Source organism: Anabrus simplex, chromosome 7, assembly GCF_040414725.1.
Source record: "Anabrus simplex isolate iqAnaSimp1 chromosome 7, ASM4041472v1, whole genome shotgun sequence".
NCBI lineage: Eukaryota > Metazoa > Arthropoda > Insecta > Orthoptera > Tettigoniidae > Anabrus > Anabrus simplex.
The window spans coordinates 338,015,992-338,035,362 of NC_090271.1; positions in this window are offsets into that span (position 1 = coordinate 338,015,992).

The window sequence follows — 19,371 nt, forward strand, 5'->3', positions numbered from 1 at the left end:
ACAAAATTACAATGCTAATGTAAATATGCATACCTTATTAATGTTGTACACAGTAAGTACCGGTATTGCAACAATGTATACAAATGTGAAACAACTACACCGGCAGATAAGCACATCAAGTGCTTTGCAGGTGTAAATAATTGCAAAGATAATGTATAATATCCTACCGCATATTTGCATATGTATTTTAGATAAGTTATAAATAAATAAATAAATTAATAATAATAATAATAATAATAATAATAATAATAATAATAATAATAATAATAATAATAGTATGGCCTCAGCTGCCGTGTGCAGACATTTCAATTTGACGCCATCTGGCTGCCTGCTCGTCAATTTCGACGTTCCGTTTTACTCTAGGCCCACTAGATGGCAGACCGAGTAAACCGAAACTCGGGTAAGCACCAAATGTGTCACCAGAGATCTTTTACATGCCGACATCGTACGACATGGAGTGTCGAATGGACTTTCTTCCGCCTTCAAAAATCCGACTGCCTCTGCCGGGTTTGAACCCGCTATCTTGTGATCCGGATGCTGACACTCTACCACTGATCCACAGAGGCAACTATAATAATAATAATAATAATAATAATAATAATAATAATAATAATAATAATAATAATAATAATTTAATTAAAAGTTCCAGAGGCACGCTTTTGAAAAGTTTTCTGGAAACCAAGTGTTCTTCATACCGTACCAAAATATTTTAAAACATGATGAAAGAAATATAACTTGATATTTTTACGTGACTGCCGATATTCTGGCCTTATCAAGCAGAGGGATCTATAAGAATTTACGTGGATGTGACCTTTCTTTTTAAAAAAAATTGCTTGTACATTGTAAGAGTGTGAAAGGCGGCCGCGTAACAGGAATACTGCTATGGAATGGAGACTCCATTGTGTAAAAGCCAGTGGCGTGTGCTGGGATGAAAACGTGGGCTACCACTAGACTTAGGTTACCCGTTTTCAGTAGTTGGTTTAGTGCAAGTCAAGTCTTCAGCGTTTTGAGCTGCAGCAGGTAGCCACCGCAAGTTGCCTGCTGTGCTGTTAAGGCTACTTCATAAGCTACTGCCCAGGACTCTGCTACTGCCAATGCTCAACCCCTGATCAGTGGAGATGGTAGCCTAAGATTTAGCAATTCCAAGTCCGGCTTTGTGGCTAAATGGGTAGAATGCTTGCCTTTGGTCCGATGGCCCCGGTTCAATTTTCAGGAACAACCTCCTCATACTGTTAATTCCCCTGGCTTGGGGACTGGGTATTTATGACGTCTTCGCCATTCATTTCATCCTCATTTGGTAACCACCAAGCCTATATAGGTGCCATTCACCATTATTATTATTATTATTATTATTATTATTATTATTATTATTATTATTATTATTATTATTATTATTATTAAATAATGTTGAATTGTACAGTGGTCGTGCCTATCGTTCACTGGTTAATTAGCTTCATCCGGAGATCAGTGGTGGTGTCCGATCCATGATCACGGTTTCGATTCCAACCAACGAAAGTGAACACTAAACCTGAAAGATTGCATTTCATTTCAGCAGATCTACGAATAAACAGAAAACTACAACAGCAGCCCTGGAGTGTCTTCCTACAAGGATGTAGAAGTAAACGGAATTAATTCAGAAGTATAAGGTGAGGAAGTATATACGATAAGTAACGCATGGTTGATAGTTAGCAGTGGCGATCTGACGGAGCGAAGTCTAGCACATAGTGAGACTCGGACTCGTTTCGCTTGCGAAGGCTCGATGACAGCATGACGTCACACGTTCGCTCTCTCGCCCGGCTCTTGGATGGATGAAGCATGCGTACTAGTAGTCGCTGAGGTTTATGGGATTGCGATAGTGCGGTACGATATAAAAAATTCATAATGAATGAGCAAAAGGAATAAACTAAATTTGATGATGACTTGAGAACGATAATACTACAGCTATATACGCACAAGGTAATAAAATACTCGTATGAAAATAGCCGTCCACGGCGTCTCACATCCACTCCACTGAATATGCCCTCTATTCTAATATTGATATCATAGCTTATCTGGTCTTCTGAGCCCAACTTGGCAGGTTCGATACTGGTTCAGTCCGGTGGTATTTGAAGGAGCTCGGTTACGTCAGCCTCGTGTCGGTAGAGAACTGGGGGACTACGGTAAATTCCGGCAACTCGGCATCCCGAAAACCATACAAATGTATGTAGTTGGACGTAAAACTCATAACATTATTATTATTATTATTATTATTATTATTATTATTATTATTATTATTATTATTATTATTATTATTATTATTATATCGCTGTTGTTGTTTAAAATCTTTGTCACGATATTTATGTTGTATTTAATATATTTTAAACACGTGTTATTTTTGTACACGGTCTTTTTGCACACATTGTGTTGTTTCGCTACTGGAAAGTTAGATCTCATGTAGCCATTATGCCATAGATACCGCCTAAAATCGTCCGGGGGAACAGGTGAATAGTTTACATCTACATCATACTTTCGGCAGATATAATGTAGGATATAAAGATTAGGCGTCCAGAATGTGATGTATGTACACGCGGCAAATCATCAGACAGAACGTCATTCTGTTCCAAAAATAGCTAAACAGCTGGTGGAACACAACGAACAAAATACGCCCTCCGTTTTGACGTTTATCATTACAATACATGACTGTGCAAAAGAACAAAACCGAATGTACTGCAGTCTTTAGAAGTTGAGCGAAGGTCGAGGATCAGTTGCGGGATTTAAGCAGTACTGTAAAACATCAACAATGTCAAGTAGCAAGAGATTTGATGTCTCTGAAACTGTTCCCAATAAAGCTGTATGCAACACAATATGTTATTACATATTATGTAATAACACTTTAAGTTACAACAAGAGTACAAACACCATGCTAAAACACCTTAATGCAGTACATGAAATCAGTGTGAGAATGCCTGAAGGGCAATTACTTTACCATCGTGGGATTGACAAGGATCATAGTACATACCCAGGCAAATACTGTAACATAGTTATGTAAACAATGTAAACCTAGTATAATAACAGAAAATCAATTTTGTAATGTATTACTTACATAAAACAATCTATTAGCCTATTTAAAATAAATATTGTTTGTGCTCTGCTTTTCTCTAGATCGATGAATAATAATATTTTTCGTCCTACAGCAACAAAAATATATACCGTAATTCCGTTGCTGGTCAAGGGTGATCGAAGTGCTCACAATTGTAACAGGGTTCTGTAAATACAGCAATTCTTTCTCACACAGGAAACATGATGTATCGCAACAATATTCGACACCTACAACCCTAATGTTGTTATTTAAAGATTAAAATGAACCCATTCATTTGTGTGTTAATTGTCTGATGAAATATACAATTACAGGTATTAAAGGAAGCACCACACTTAACCACTGGTCAGTGAATGTTAATGTGATTTAACCAAATAGGAATCAGATGAGATTTGCATGTTATTTATGCAAACTGCGTGAATACAATGCCATTAAGTGATTCTACAGCACATAATTATGTTTCTGAATGCCCTACAGATGTATCTTTGCAATAAATTTCTCTGGCACTAATATTGTCATTATTTCGCACAATATTATCACACGTTTTCCTCCAAGGACGTCGCGGGAATAATACCGGTATTTCATAGCTATCAACAAGTCCCTGGTGGCTACTTCCGAGCTGCACAATAATAAAATCAAACCAAACCCCACGGCACTTACGCCCTTGAAAGGGATTTGGCCTGCCCAGCGACCGCTGCTCAGCCCGAAGGCCTGCAGATTACGAGGGGCCGTGAGATCAGCACGACGCATCCTCTCGGTCGTCATTCTGGGTTTTCGAGACCGGGGCTGCCATCTCACCGTCAGATAGCTCCTCAATTCTAATCACGTAGGCTGAGTGTACCTCGAACCAGCCCTCAGGTCGAGAGAAAAATCCTTGGCCTGGCCGGGAATCGAACCCGGGGCCTCCGGGCGAGAGGCAGGCACGCTACCCCTAAACCACGGACCGGCACAGTAATAAAATAAATAATAATAACAGAACGCTGCCGTTGTCGGCATTAGAAAAGGTGGGGGACATACTCCGATCATACTTGTCTATCTTTCAAGTTGAAAGTTTGTTAGTAAGTCATAAATTTCAGTGCCTATGATGATGATAATGATCGTAACAATCAAATTATTGACGGCCGATGACTCAATAAAACCAATCATCAGCAGGAAACATTCTGCAATCCACACCAAAAAATATATTCTGCGGGTACCCTGAATGCCGTGCACACCAGTACAGTAGATTATAGTTTTAAGACATGCCCACAGAGAGCGACACTAGTATGCTTTGACTCGAGTCTGGAGTCGAGTATACCGATTCTAAGAGCACATTACTCGATTCAACTCGATTCCGTCGCTAAAACATCACTACTATCTGCGCACTTTTTAGCGATAGATTTGTGTACGGTTTTGAGGAGTAAGGAGGGAGCACTTCCGATTCCCTTAGTACTGCCAACTGAATGGAAATGAAATCTGAATTGAATCGATAATATGACCGATCGATATGAATTTTCAAAACCTTTGGTATTTTAAGCCAACAACTGTGTCACACACAAATTATATAACATTTCTCGATGCGAATCTTATTCCTAGAGTGAATTCTATAGTTTGGCTTTGCTGTGTAAATAACAACAATACTAGTACGTAAAGTGTACGCCAGACGTCGCACAGCGATGCATAAGCGAGTCATAGTTTGTGTTTCAAAGATTGCCAGTACGAATCTCGAAGATTGCCGAGGTCGACCGCTTCAGCACTAGGGTGTAAATCTATCGCTAAAAAGTGTGCAGATAGTACTAGCGCACCTATCTGCCTAGGTGCCCCCTCCTGGCCGATATACAGCAGAAAGCCGCGCGGGGCGAATCAAATCATATCAAAATCACTTTATTTGCAAATGAGGTGTCTACCTCGGTGGCAAATGGTACACTAAAATACATTATTGTCAAGCACTAAATATTAAATTAACAAGAGAAGAAAATTTTCCTATAATACAATATTATACAATTTACGCCAACAAATTTTTCTATTAAACACATAGCTCATCTTAAATAAATTGATATTGTTTACAAAATTCTACTTATAATATCTCCTGTACTACTTACAAATATAGTCAACTGATATACAGTATGTGCAATTACTTCAAATGATACTATACAACTGGAATAAGATTAAAATTTATATTGCATTTATTTACTTTTTTACCCATTCTGGAACCTAAGTAGCAAAACGACCTGCTGCGTCTTAACCAGAGCCCCTTTTGCCACTACATTTCAGAGTCCCCGAAGGGCCTCCACAGCTACCGTAGCAGTTCCAGGGCCCTCGAAGTCCCCACTGTACTTCACCCCTACAGGCAGTCCCCTACTTTGGCTGTCCAAACTCCTTAGACCAGGGGATGGAATTAATTTATTCACACACATTTTTATTTACATTAACCTGCACTGGTCGAATGCCCTCTAACATTTCATTTATTTTCTCTGTTCCTGTTTATTCTCTTCTTAACTGTCTGTACAGATTTTGGAAAAGGATCAAACACTACCCCTGGTAAACTGTTCCACTCCTTCACACCCTTCCCAATGAATGAAAATTTACCCCAATCGCTTCTGATAAAATTCCTTCTAATTTCATATTTGTGGTCAGTCCTACCGATATAATTATTTTCCAACTGAAGCCTCTCACGGATATCTCCCCATGCTTCTTCTCCTGTATAGGCTCTATATAATCCTATAAGTCTAGTTTTCTCCCTTCTCTTACTAAAAGTTTCCCATCCAAGTTCCTTTAACATTTCTGATACACTACTCTTTCTCCTGAAATCCCCTGTTACAAATTTTGCTGCTTTCCTCTGCACACTATCTACTTCTTTTATTAGGTATTCTTGGTGAGGATCCCAAACACTGTTTGCATATTCCAATAATGGACGAACCATACTTAAGTAACTTTTACTTTTCATTCTTTTTTGCATCCTTTAAGTAGCCTTAGTATGACATGTAACGATCTGTATGTTTTCCCAGCAATGTCGTCAACATGACCCTTCCAGTGCAAATTACTTTCAAATCTCATACCTAAGTATTTGCACTTGCCATCTTTTGGGATAACTACCTCATCCAAAGTATATTCAAGTTCAGTTTTAAAACTCCTGTTTGTAAATGTTGTAACAGTTAATTTGCCTCCATTAACCTTCATATTATTCTCAAGGATACTCTCAAGGTCCCTTCGTAATTCTGAACAATCCTGAATGTTATTTATTTCCCTATAAACAATTGTGTCATCTGCATACAATCTTATTTTTGATGTTATATTGTTCCCTAATTCATTTACGTATATTAAGAAAAGTAACGGACCGATTATACTACTCTGTGCAATTCTCTTACAAACTTTCTCTTCCTGCGATACATTATTTCCTACTTTGACTTTCTGAACCCTTGAATTTATAAATGTTTTTATCCAAGTCGAGGCGAGAAAGACGAGAGTCTGGGCTGCGATATCAGTCTCCGATGCCTTGATCTCAGAAATACGTGTGACGTTTTTCTCACTGCTTTCAAGTTTTGTAAATGGAACAATGTGTCAGATACTTACATGATAATGTGCTTTAGACTTCCATCATCCTCAGTTGAGGTTTGGGCTTCATTGATAGCCTTGGTAGCCCTCAGTATACGCCACTGGTAAAAGCGTGCTTTATGCTTTCTGAAACTGATAACACGATAGCTGTCTGATGAATAACTTTCGAAGACAAGCAGAGTGGTAAGACATGCAGTCCTTTTTCAAAAAATGAAATGTGAAAGAATATTACCAGAGGGAAAGAAATATATCTGATTATAGAACGCCGATCTAATTTTGTGTTGTATACGCCGTGGCATAGTAGGACGGGAACGCCGATCGGAAAAGTTTGATTTCCTATGAATACGATTAGTACCGGTACGAGTTTCGTAAACCATTGCCAATATATTATTTTACAGCAGCCTTGTGAATGATTTAAATAACAGGCTTGTCGAAAATGCTTCACAGCATTCAAAGTAAATGCAAGTTCCAGACAGAACAAAGATGACAGATGAGAGAAATAATTAGTTGTTCAAAGGTACTGTTGAATCTAAGTGTTTATTGTGTGTTCGACGTTGTTAATATACTTGGCATTACTAGCCATTACACAGTGCCATGGGGGAGGTTGATAACTACCACTAATGGAAAAATGAATATCTCACCATAGTGAGATGGCGATTGACAACATATATTTTAACGTGGAATCTGAACCACCACGCGAGCTCGTCTAGTAACTCGTATAAAGGCCACTTGAAGTCTGCGATGAATGGAAGCCATAAGACGATCAATACAGTCTATGGGGCCTCTTTCTCTCCACATGCAATTAGTGTAGATGTATGTCTTATATTTATCCCGTTTTCCACGTACAGGATCGGTGATGAGGTGAGAGGAAATTATATGGCATGTTTTATGGCCGGATGCCCTTCCTGATGCCAATCTCAGTTTAGGAGCTTATGAAGATGAAATGAATGATTGTGACTGAAATTTGCATTTCGTGTTTAGGAAAGGTTATTCCACTGAAGCACAACTTGTAGGATTCCAGCAAGAAATCTTGGATACAGGAGGTCAAATGGAATATGTTGCGATTGACATGTCTAAGGCATTATTGTGCGACCAGTATCCAGTAATCGGGAGATAGTGGATTCGAGCCCCACTATCGGCAGCCCTTTTTTCCGTGGTTCCCCATTTTCACACCAGGCAAATGCTGAGATTGTACCTTAATTAAGGCCACGGCCGTTTCCTTCCCATTCATAGGCCTTTCCTATCCCATCGTTGCCATAAGACATATCTGTGTCGGTGCGACGTAAATCAAATAGCAAAGAAAAGGCTTTATTGATAGGGCGTATCATGGGAGACTACCGGCAAAAATGAGTGCAATAGCTCTAGACAAAATAGTGACTGAATGGGTGGCTACATTTCCAGAAAATAGATCTCGAAGAATTACAGTAGACAAAGCTTCATCTGACCCTGTAATAATTAAAGAGGGGAATTCCTCAAGGAAGTATTATTGGACCTTTATATTTTCTTACACATAAATTATATTGGTAATGAAGTGGAATCAGATATACGGCTTTTTGCAGATTATGTTATTCTGTATATAATAATAAATAAGTTACAAGATTGTGAACAACTGCAAAATGACCCCGATAATATTGTGAGATGGACAGTAGGCAACGGTATGGTGATAAACGCGGTTAAAAGTCAGGTTGTGAGTTTAATGATAATAATAAGGTTATTTGCTTTACATCCCACTAAATACTTTTACGGTTTTCAGAGACACAGGGTACCTGAATTTAGTCCCGCAGGGGTTTCATATGTGACGGTAAATCTACCGACATGAGGTCAATATATTTCAGTACCTTCAATTACTACCGGACTGAGCCAGGATCGAACCTGCCAAGTTGGCTTCAAATGGCTAGCGCCGGGCTTTTGACAGAATTACGCAGAAAGTCCTAGCCATAACTTTCAGGTCTGCTACTGTCAAAAAACGCCTAAACAAACAGCTGTTGCCCATTTATATGCGCCTTCAGGCCCTGAGATCTTGCTCTCACTTGATGTCTCTTCAGTATCTTCGGATTCTCGCTACCTTCTTTACACATGTCTCTCTTAACCCAAATCCTTTTTCGTTGTAGGTTGCTGGAATTTCTTATTATGATAACCGTCATTAGGGTAGATATCAATTGGACTTTTATTGGTCTGTGACCCTTCACTTTACCTACTCTGACCACGTCGTCAATGTCCACCTCACTAAAATTAATTTTCATTTTCTTTTGTATAACGTCTATCTTAGTCTATGGATCTTCTTCCTGCACCCCATATACATTCCTTCATCCTATCCTTGCTGATAACCACTGCCTCTCCCTTCAATATAACCACCTCCTTTTCTAGACTTAATTTTCTCTCTTAACACCTGCACCTCCTTCTCGTGACTTCCTATCTCTGTCTCTACCTCTGCCGTCAAATTATTCATCCGATCACTCAGATCCTCTTGACCGTTGCTCACAGTGTCCAACTTCTAAAATACCCTATCAGAAGGACATATCTCCTTAACCACTTCTTTTACTATCTCCCGAATCTTCTACATGTCTTCCCAATTCTTTATTCCGCCGGTGTTCTGGCCGGGGTTCAATTCCAACCCCCCCGATCACCAGCAGCACCGCTATCACCGCCACCACCAATAGCACCTCGCGAATTTTCCCCCTTTCCATCCTTTCTTGCTGTACGCTCCGTAGTTCTCCTCCACCTCCGCAGCCAGCTCCCGATAGCCACCCGGTACTGCTTCACTCCCACCATGACTCACCGCACTCACCATTCCACACGTCTACTGCTGTTGCTTGCTAAGGCTAGAATGTTTTTACCCATTCATGTGGTAAATTCTCTGATGGTTCTGAGGCACAAATTCTCTTAATACATATATCGCAAGTGATGGTCTCAGATATTCTACAACTAATTTATGGATAACCCATCCACATAAGTAGTACAAACCAGACATCTGTATTATGTTAATGTTAACATCACTTGAAAACTGGGGATCATAATTTGCAGGGTTACAACCTTCAACTTTCTTTTGGCAAGAAAGAAATTAAGAAAATACAAATCATCATCAACATCACAAGAAGACAACTTAGACATATGTGAATACTGGGCTACACTTACCATTCGAATGACACGTCTCATTCTCACAGAAGTGGGATGACTGTCACCAGTCCCACGAACTTGTGAAAAAAATTCTCAACACAATCTGTTGATAATCTACTAGTTAACAGATAGGCCTACTCGATTAATCCTCGTGAAGTTAGTTCCTCAAATAACTATATAAAACCTGACGTAGATAACTGCAAACCAGTCTGTATAGGCTTCCATAATCTTTCATTATTGAAAAGCAAGGATGGGAACCACCCTACGATATCTTTCGGAAATTTTAGTTTTAGTTTAATTTTAGTTTGTCAGCACTGCTGCTGCTAAGACCATCACTTTTATGCCTACTTACCATTATATCATACCACCTATCTACTTGTTGATGAACCAACTTGTTGCTACTGCATCATCAGGTATGATCCGTACAGATGTACAAAATAAGAAAGCAGAAGAAACATTATGGGAAAATAATGTCCTTGCAAAAGGTACCCTCATTTTTTTAAAGGTACACGGATCTACAGTCTTCATTGTAAGGTTTGGAGCCAACACGGGTCCACCTATTTCTTGGTGTTCAACCAAACTAGTGACATATTTAAGCGACACTGTGCCAGAATTCAATTTTACGTTGCTTATAATATTTTCAGGCAAGTTGATGTCTTGTTTTAACAAACAGTTTCTGATTTTTTCGGTAAGTGGAGGACATCACCTACAAAATAAATGCAGTTAATTTGGTTCCTAATAGAATGGACCTCAACCACCTCACATATACCCAGTATTATTCGAACCAATATGACTAGACACACATTTTACAAGTAGACCATGTTAATATAAATTCGTTATGAGATTTTTAACAAAATCCCACAACTTGACAGGATTTGTAGAGTTTCCTGTAAAAACATAGGCTACATCTTATTTCCAGTGTAACGTTAAACTACTTACAATGAAAAAGGGCATGACTAGAAATTTCAGGCTCGTCATAAACTCACTGCTAACCAAGCCACCGTACTTTTCAGACCTTTTTCGTATTCAGAATTATGTGGCCTCAATTGCATTTCGACAAGTGACAAAGCACAGGTTTTACCATCATCACCAACAGACCACAATTTAATGTCCAGCCATTGAACGATGTCATATTGAATCCCTTGCGTAAACTTCCAAGATTCAATCCTTCTGCTTAGTGTCCTCAAGGAAGGTAAAGGATATGAAACACTCCTTAAAAACTCATAACACTTATAACCAACTGCACATTTCACTTGCAAAGCACGCCTTATTGTCTTCTTTAACCGTTTGAAAGGGTTTGTTCCAGAGTCTCTGTAGATACTGAATCTAGTCTGGGTTTAGGAAGTTGCTGGCATTCCTCTCCATGGTATTTTGTTTCTCTGCGAGTTGTTTTATCTAAAAGGAAAGATGCATTTAGGCCTAAACCTCGTTTTCATGTGCTAACTAATGTAAATTCACATAAGCAAATAAAAGTTAAAACAAAGTTATGTTTTCTATACCAGCATAATAAAAAGGGTTCAAGATTTGCATTTATTACTTTATACCTACTTCAAATTTAAGGTATCTGTTCTCTGCTTCAAGCATTGCCATTTTATCTGAAGAGTCATTAGGAGGTTCCCCAATACTGTCAGGCCTAGATTCTTCAGTTAGGTTTAACTGTGTCCCTGAAGTCTCCTCCGAAAGCAAATACAATACCGTAATAACTACTTATGCATATAATAATAATAATAATAATAATAATAATAATAATAATAATAATAATAATAATAATAATAATAATAATAATAATAATAATAATAATAATAATAATAGTTAAGATAATTAAAGCCATTGGTAGACACGATTCCATAAGAAATAAGAAACAGAAATTCAGTCACTATTCAGTTGAGTTAACCTAGGTTAGGCTCTTTTAGGGATTATATTAGGATATTATATTAGGCTACGGTACGTTAAATTACAGTACCGTAGTTGGTTAGTGCGAGTGGGGTGAGTGTTGTGATCTTTAAGTATTATTTGTACAGCTATATAATACACTCTCGAGAGCATTTAAGATGATGAAATATAGCTGTAAATAATAAATGCAGTACCGTATAAGACTGCTATTAACAATTGTTATAATGATGGCAAGTTGTACACAAATACAATCAATACTGGTCTGCATTTACGGCAGTCGACGGAAGCCAGATTCCCTACCTGTTGTTTCATAGACTTTTCTTAAATGATTTCAAAGAAATTGAATATTAATTGAACATCTCCTTGGTAAGTTATTCAAATCCCCAACTCCCCTTCGTATAAATGAATATTTGCCCCAACTTGACCTCTTGAATTCCAACTTTATCTTCATATTGTGATCTTTCCTACTTTTAAGGACACCACTCAAACTTATTCGTCTACTAATGTCATTCCACGCCATCTCTCCGTTGACAGCTCGGAACATACTCCTTAGTCGAGCAGCTCGTCTTCTTTCTCCCAATTTTGGTTTGAAGTAATAGGGCTATTGTTGTGATTGTAATTGGTAAATGAACAGGGACAAGTATTTCAAATATCTGTGAAAAATTTCGACGGGCACAACTGAATGTAGGGTTAGGAAAATACTTTCTGTAGTTTACATGAAAAAGAAACTTTGATAAACATCAAAAATACTATTACACATTTCGTCTCACCTTTCTTGCTTCTTTTGAAAGACAATTCTCTTTCTTTGGGAGGTTTCCTATTATATGTCAAAGACTTAGGTGGATTAGGGGCGTTGAAAATTTTTGTAATGGAATTCCACTTGAGTAGTTTCCGTCCATCTGCCCTTTTTAGTTCAAATTGCTATTCTTCAAAATGATGCTAGGAGAAAATACATAATAAGACCCATAAATATAAAACATCGTTCATATAAGCATATTATTATTCAGGAATAATACGAATTATAACTTTAATAACCTCGCACAAGACGGAATTATCTGTAGGTTGCCATTTGTCACGCCTACAGCTTTGAACCCACTCAGCTCTCCTTTCCTATATAGGAATTAATAATTTTCTTCTGTATTGAGTGTCATTTAATATTTGACATGATGAGAAAAATAGTTCGTGGTGTGTGTAGTATTTTCCATATCTGGTAGTGTTTTTGATCATTCAATTGTTTTATCCAGAGACTGTGTCGCCAACCTTCTCGCACTGAAACCGTGCTAAATTTATGTTTACTCTGTGACTTAAACTCTGATTCTTTTGTTTTTACTTGTGCTAAGTAATGGCGCGATGTGTTGTTGAGTGTAGAGTTGAGCTGAGACAGAATGATTTAATAATTTTTTCTAATCAATTATATTATTGAGAGTTGTGCCCGAATTTATTTCTGATATCCTTATATAATAATAATAATAATAATAATAATAATAATAATAATAATAATAATAATAATAATAATAATAATAATAATAATAATAAATAAAATAAATATTAAATATTATTTACTTTATTATTATTATTATTATTATTATTATTATTATTATTATTATTATTATTATTATTATTATTATTATTATTATTATTATTATTATTATTATTATTATTATTATGTTATTTAATTTCGGTGTTGATTTTCCTCCCTAATTTTTCTTCGTCGTTAGTACTATCCTTCTAACCGTTGCTGTTGCCTTTGCCGGTTAATTATTTGGATGTGATCGTTATATGCATTGTTCAGTCTTTAATTATTGACACCTCATGTACGTATCCTAGCGTAATCCAAAGCCCCTGCTTTCTGAATTATCTAAGCTATATGCTAACTGCTTAACAAATAAAATGTAATTTCTAACCTCTTGCATTTAATAACGTCAAATCTGTGAAAAATTGAAATTTGCTGGTCGATATTTAACTTTATTTATGCCATTCTCTTTACGTTTTCTTGTCACATTCTCCCATTGTTTGGGGATCCTTGCCTTTGTTATTATTACGTAATGGTCATCCCTTTCTTATCTTATCCGTTGGACACGTTATTAATTTTGGTGGCTTTGATGATTATATGGAGATGATGGCTTGGCGTCGGTAAATGGTCACTCCTGGGGTGTGCTTCCGTGTTCTGTTATTGTATGGGAACGTATATAGTATTTTTCCATTGGTAATTTTTTATTTAGTTGGGAAAGTTCTCCACCTTTGTTTTATTATAATTTAATCTGGATTGGTTTATTTATGTAATTTTAATACGCGGTTTGGGGCCACTGATTTATTGTACGTGTGTTCTAGTGTGTGCCTTTGCGTGTAACTTATTATTCGTTAGTAGTGTAGCAAATTTCAATTTTAAACAGTATTAATAATCACGGGCACGCATACTCCTTAGACTATTTTATATTTTTTAATGAATTTCCATGTAATAATTACCTAGAGTTTATCGTTCCAACATTTCTGGTTGCAACCAATATTTTCCTTTAAAAAAATATTTTAAACTTTCTGTACGTTAAAGTAACTTAATTGACATTTTATTTCAGGGTATGGGTTATGAGTTTTCCAACTTTGATTTTTTGAGGAAGCCTGTGTTAATGTCAGCTTCATCTTAATTTAAAATTCATTATAAAATACTGTTTCTCCCTTTAGTTTAAAATGCGTTTTGGTTTTAAAAAGAATATATATATTTAACTGTTCTTATATTATACTGACTTTAATTTTTATTTATTAAGTAAATATTACTTTTTTAATTTAATCTCGTATGTTATTTAGTAGTATTGTAAACGCAACCCGTCAACGTTAATGTAAGACCCTGGCCTTTCTCCTTCATGTTTTTGCCTTCCAAGCTTCGTATTTTTTGCTACTGCCCTTACGGTAAGTATTGCGTTTTGTTTTCATTTTCATATTTGTGCATTTGCATTGTTTTCTACCTCTTTGGTGGACTTCTTGGTAAGGTTGCAAACATATCTAATATTTATTCCAGTTACTTCCATTACTTTATTAAAACACTTAGGGAACTTCTTAGCCCACTTTATTTTTATAATTTCTGCCTTTGCATATCTCCAATCCTCCTCGAAAGCACCCTCCGCCCTCTGGCTTCTGTCTTCGTCCAAACCTCCGCCCACATGTACCCCAAGCCTATCTTCTCCAAGTATCCTTTAATTTCTTCTAGCCAGCATCCGTTATACATGATCTTTAATTGTTGCTTGTACGCTGCTTGCAACACCCCCCGCCTTCTTCCCTTTTCAAGATCATGCAATATTTAACTACTCTTTTCACATACTCTACTTCCGTATCTTCCCCACACATTAATTCAACCCATGCGTTCGCTGTGCACTGAGGGAGCCGCATCACCCACTTACCAAATTTACTAATAATTTGTCTTCATTCCACATTCTTTTCATCCAAACCCAAACTTCCGCCCCATACAATACCCCACCGAATACAACCAATCTTAAATCTAACCTTAACATTTTATAGCTAATACCCGGAAATTTAGCCAGGAAGTTTTTGACTGAGGCTAGGGCGGCCACCCCTTACTTCTCGCTCTTCAAATTTGATCCTCCCAAGTCCCTTTTCTGTTAATAACCACTCCTAAACATTCCAACTTGTATACTTGTTGTAACCTATCTCCCTGAACCATCCCATTCTTATCTTTCTTCCTTCCCTTGTGTGCCTGCGCAACAAACACTTTAGATTTGTTCCAGTTAACTTTCAATGCCCAATTTTTTGCGAAATGCTACACTTCATTTAAGCTCTTCTGCATCCCACCTGCAGAGAGAGTCATCAATATCACATCATCTGTTAAGATCAATCCCGGTATCTCCAACCCATTAATCACCGGCACGGCCCAATTTTCCACCGTGTCCATCTATGATATCATTAATAAATAAAATAAACAATAACGGAGATAATTTACACCCTTGTTTAAACCCACCCTAGACTCTATGAGTCTACACAACCTGTCGTCTCCCAATATTACACAGCACCTGACCACCTTATATATCGCCTCCACTGCCTGTATTGATTTTTCCGACACCCCAAACTACCCAATTTTCTAATACTGTCCACCTTATATATCGCCTCCACTGCCTGTATTGATTTTTCCGACACCCCAAACTACCCAATTTTCTAATAGAGCCCTCTATTTATCTTATCAAAAGCCTTTTCAAAGTCGATTGCCGCTACATACACCTTACCTCTTGACTAGCTCATATATTTCTCTAAAACAGTCTTCACTACCATTATATTGTCTACTGTTCTTTTCTTTTTCTAAATCCACCTTGGTAATCTGACAATACTTCATTTCTTTCAGCCCATTGCAACCCCCTCTCCCTAGCGATATTATAAGACGTAAAATCATGCGCACGTAGGGAAAAACGAGGCGTGGACCACGACTAGGAAAGGCCACCAGAAAGCAGCCTTGAGCTGGAAACGATCCTCATTATTGACGAATCAGTCTAAAACTACAGGTTTATTTATAAAATAAGGTTGAAACAGAAAGGTAAAATAGTGATGTCAATAAGTTAAAAAGGGTTAAAGATTGTATCATAAGCATACCACGTTCGATGGATGTCTGAACATTAAAGCGTGAGCGCGGCGTTTTTACACTCCTAGACGGAAATAAATATTACAACAAATTTGCCGCCTCAAATATAAACTGGTTGAATCATGTGCAGGTAATTATACAGCTTACACGGCCCAACAAGCTCGTTCTTATTACGAGATTTACTTCATTCACAGCATATCCCTCTTTGCACTCATTATCCACACAGCAACAATAGCCACAGCTCATCGAAAAAACTCCATGCATAATGGAGAGGGAGAAAGTTAAAACAAAAAAGTTTGATAATAACACGCCAGAGAGAGAAACATCTCCGGATCAAAGCAGTGGATTACATCGAAAGGAGAAAACACAGGCAAGCACATAGCCCGAAAGATTAAAAGTAAACAATCATGGCTGCCTCGCGGGCAAGCAAGCGCCCGAGACAGACACCAAGGCAGAATAAGCAATACTGTACCAAGAACAAACCAAAGGTACAGAAGCTAAATCACAAACTAAAATACAACTGACCAATACATCATCTTTCCACTCTCCTCACCCACACACACGCACCCAGGTTCACACACATATGCCAGCACGGCGGGCAATAAGAGCGGTCGCTCCAATTAATAAAGCACAACACCAATTCATATAGGGTGACACACCTGGTCACGAACTACAGGTCTCGCATACACCAGACAGGAGTGAGCACGACTCAAACAATATAACAAAGGGATCGGACGAATCCCTTACTCAAATCCATCGTGTCACGCGCCTCGTACGACGAGAATGAAGCTTCCAGTCGACACGGAGAGCATACACATATTTGAAGGCGAAATACCATACGATGCAGTGCACATAAATAGAATCCATTTTGAGACCCAGATATCGACATGGCATAGTCACGAACACACTAACAGATACACGTCCCATTCATGCTGCTTGGGGCGGAAGACGCATATCAATCAGCTGTATTCAATAAGGCGAATAGTAATACAAAGAAACAAGAATTAACGTACCTCCAATATGAATAATCAAAATATAAAGATGCATGTTAGTATGAGCTTGGTTTGAATATATTAAACGTCCATTTATAAGATAGGAACGCAGCTCTGCTCTGTGTGGGCTCCATAGTTAATTCCACTCCCATAAAAAAAGCAAAGATTCCCTTAAAAGAGATAATATTCCTCGTCTCGCAAAAGGAACGATCTTCCGTGTTTACATCTGATAGTGCTGCCCTCTCTACTACTTTATCAGAAACGCATAAGTTATTTGAACGGAGGCAATAGGAGGATAATTAAATATATAAAAAACGTCACATTTATGAACATACCGCTAGGCATGGTTCACCATTCACCTAAACTATTCGCTAACACTCCTGCATAAATTTTACCTAAGGAATCTAACAGAGATATACCCCTGTAATTGAGGCGTCTAGTATCAAAACCCGCCAAGTCACAAAATTTACGAAAATGAGTTAAGGCTATTAATTTGAAGTAGAAGTATAGCACTATCAGGTGAAACAAGAATACGCTTTAAAATCTTCCATGTCTTCGTATTACAGAGCACTGAATTCTTGGTAGCTCACAATGACGTTAAGAATGCCATTTCTCAAATTAAATGTACACTAGGTAAGCTGAATCACACCAACATCTTTGTAGTGAACGTGCCCCACAGGCATGATTTGATTAGAGACTCGTTTGTGAACATTGACGTGGACAAATTTAATACAGGTATGGTTAAAATTTGTAAACATTTTCGTAATACACAGGTAATTGATAGCAGCAGTTCCAAGAGACACTGCTATACAAAGCATGGCCTTCATCTAAACAATTCAGGAAAACGAAAGATAGCAAATATTGTTCTAGATTTTATTAATCTTAAGATATGTACCGTAAAAAGGCAACTCCCTTGAGTTATAATACTGACCAGAATAACTAGTAGAAAAAGCCAGCTGTACTTCAAGGTGGCTCAGCCAACTAGAAAATGAAACTCAGGAAAGTAAGGAATATCAAGTTACCCAATTGCATCAGTCAAGTTTTAGATGGGAATGGAGTTCGAGATTGCTCTTGGTAAACTGTCAGAGTGTAGTAAATAATAAATTAAAATTCGGTACATTGATGGAATCTTATGAGACTGATGTGGTGATAGGAGTGGAATCGTGGTTAAGAGAAGGGGTGGGTAATAGAGAAGTATTTCCAGAAGGGTACACAGTCTACCGTGGAGAACGAGGAGATTAAAAGGGAGGGGGTGTGTTTATTCTGGTGAAGGAAACTTATCGTCCACATGAATGGTTTACCGATGAAAGGGATGAAATATTAGGGATAAGATTAGTTGTGATAATATGAAGGAGGTGGGAATTATAGGAACATACAGGCCTGGAAGAGAGGAAAGAGAAATGGAAATCTTTGAGAGAATAATAGGTTATACTCGTAAAAACAATAATAATGATATGATAATAATTGGGGGAGATCTAAACTTGCATGAAGTTGAATGGAATGGAGCTGCAAGTGATGCCCATGAACAGAAACTGGCAAATAAGTTAATCTGGGAGGGAGGATTTACACAAGTAGTACAAGAACCGACTCGTCTCAATAAATTACTAGATGTATCCTTGGTTAAACCATGGGAAATTATTTGTAAAACTGAGGTAATTGAAGGAATAGGTGACCATAAGACTGTAATAATGGATGTAGGACTGGTACCAAAAAGGCTTAATAAGAGGGTCACACAAGACAATATATTGTACAGAAAAACTAAAGTTGTTAATTTGGGACTTACCTTAAATCACATTTCAGTTGTTGGCTAAGTGAAGGGAGTAATGTGGATACACTTTGGGCTAAATGTAAAGGAACCATTTTTGAAAGAGAGAAGAGATTTTTACCCGTTAAGAAGGGTAAAATGACCTCAGACCCTGTTTATTATACAAGGGAAATAAGAAAATTAAAAAGAAAATGTAGAATAGTAAACAGGAAAATCAAAGAGGGTAGGGAGAGTAGAGAAACTAGAAAACAGCTAATGAGGGAACTGAATAGAGTGAAGAAAGAAGCAAAAGAGAATTATATGAATGGCGTACTTCAAGAGGGTAATGCCCACAAAGGGAAATGGTATATATCAGGAATCAAAAAGGAAAAGGAATCCAAATACCTACAATGGTGGGAGAAGGGGGTGAACACTA